Below are 2,159 nucleotides of genomic sequence, written 5' to 3' on the forward strand. Positions count from 1 at the left end.
CCTTATGCTTCCCTCCGCTCTTACCACTTGCCTGGCAAGTCTGACAGGTTCTGCAGTAGGAATCGGAATTCTTGTGCATTTGGGGCCAGTAAAAGTGGGTGACAAGCCTGTCATAGGTCTTGTCCATCCCCAAATGTCCTGCTAACGGCACATCATGGGCCAGCCCCAGTAGGAAGGTTCTGAACTTCTGGGGTACCACCAGCACACGGGCTGACCCAGGTTCAGCAGCCTTAGGCTCGGAATACAGGAGGTCACTCTCCCAGTACACGTAGTGTGTTTTGGCCTGAACACCATTGGCCTGGTCTGCAGCCTGTTGCCGCATACCCACGAGAGAAGGGCATTCTTTCTGCTCCCTGCAGAATTCCTCCCTGGAGGGACCTCCTTCTTGCTGCCAATGGGTCAGCTCAGGCAGATCTCCCAGTTCGGCAATCTGTTCCCCGGTAGGCTCCAGAGCATCCCCCTCAGGGTCTACTTCCTCCTGGGCCGTGGGAACTTCGGGGGCCGGTTTCCCGCGCCTCCTGCGCCTTCTCCCTAAGGCCGGTTCCTGGACCTCTTCCTCAGGCTCCAGGACCCTCTCAACACCCCTACTGGCTGCCATGGACCGGGTGGTCACGCACGCCCAGTCGGGTAGACCCACCATCCTCAGATGCGTGGTCTTCTCCACCTTCTCCCAAGGGGAACTCTCCAGGTCGTTCCCTAGCAGACAGTCTACCGGCATGTCAGTTCTCACAGCGACTTGTAGAGTACCAGAGACCTCCCCCCACTCAAAGGGAACTTGAGCCATTGGACAACGACTCTCTACGTTGTCAGCATTGACAACCCTACAGTAGGCATTGGGTACAATCTGCTCTTGAGACACCAGGTGTTGCCTCACCGAGGTCACGCTGGCTCCTGTATCTCTAAGAGCCTCAACCTTCTTTCCATTGATGGTCACCACCTGCCCATATTTCTTAGTGTTAGAGGGCAGGTAGGTTACAGGGACCATCTCACTGTCTCCTAGCGAGACTAGGGTCATCTGCCCGGGACCCCCACCCTCCTGGACTGCTACTTCCTCCCCAAAGTTAACACTAGCTACTTGCCGGGGTGGAGCACCAGTGGGTGCGGTCTTACCAAACAGGCGACACTTAGGATCAGAGGCAATGTGACCCGGATCACCACACTTATAACAATTGAAGGGCCCCTTTGGAACAGGTCTACCTGTCGGGGCCCCGTTCTGCTGCGGGGGTGGGGGAGGCTGAGAACCCTTCTGCTGGTTCCCTTGGGAATTACTTTGGGGGCCTTTTTGGAACCCCTTCTGTTTACCCTTGTCCCCCCCACTCTTCTGCTGGGGACCCTGCCCACCTTTGGCGGAGTCTCCCACTTGACCCTTGTGGACCCTGGTGCTAAGCCAGCGGTCCGCCTCCTCAGCAAGCTTCCTCGGGTTGGACAGCTTGCTATCAATCAGGTGCTGGCGTAGCTCAGGAAAACATTGACTGGACAAGTGCTCCCATGCAATTAAATCAAGCAGCCCTTGATAATCACTCACTTTGCTACCCTTCACCCAACCATCCAGCGCTCTGCAGAAAAAGGTCACATATTCCACATACGTACTCTCAGGGATCTTCTTGGTCTCCCTGAACCTCTGTCTATATAGCTCAGGAGTTAACCCATACCTGGTCATTAAAGCTTCCTTCATATGGGGGTATGAGGTTTGGAGATCTAAGGGTAAATCTAACAGTGTGTCACGCCCTTCAGCAAGGAACCTTCCCCACAACCCCGCTCCCCAGTCTTTCTCAGGGACCCGGTGTGAGGACATGGCCACCTCGTAGGCCCTAAACCACTGCCCTATGTCATCCTTTCTGAAATACTCCTTTACTACATCTTTGGGGATGTACACCTTGGACTCTACCTGCGCTGGTGGAGTGCTGCCACCAGAAGGAGCGGTGTCCAAACTTTTCGCCTTCAGCTCCAACTCCTTCAATCTGATATCATGATCCATTTGGCGTTGTTGTGCCTCCAGGGCCAACTTCTGCTTTTCCATTTCCATCTGTCCTGCCAACTTTGCCATCTCCATTGCATGCGCCCTGTCTGCTGCCCTGTCTGCCAGCTCCTCTGGCGACCGGACTCTGCTGGGCTCCTCAAGGTTGTCGGGTGGAACGATGTCCCCCGCATTCCGTAGG

The sequence above is a fragment of the Triturus cristatus genome, unplaced genomic scaffold (assembly GCF_964204655.1).
Source record: "Triturus cristatus unplaced genomic scaffold, aTriCri1.1 SCAFFOLD_335, whole genome shotgun sequence".
Classification (NCBI taxonomy): domain Eukaryota; kingdom Metazoa; phylum Chordata; class Amphibia; order Caudata; family Salamandridae; genus Triturus; species Triturus cristatus.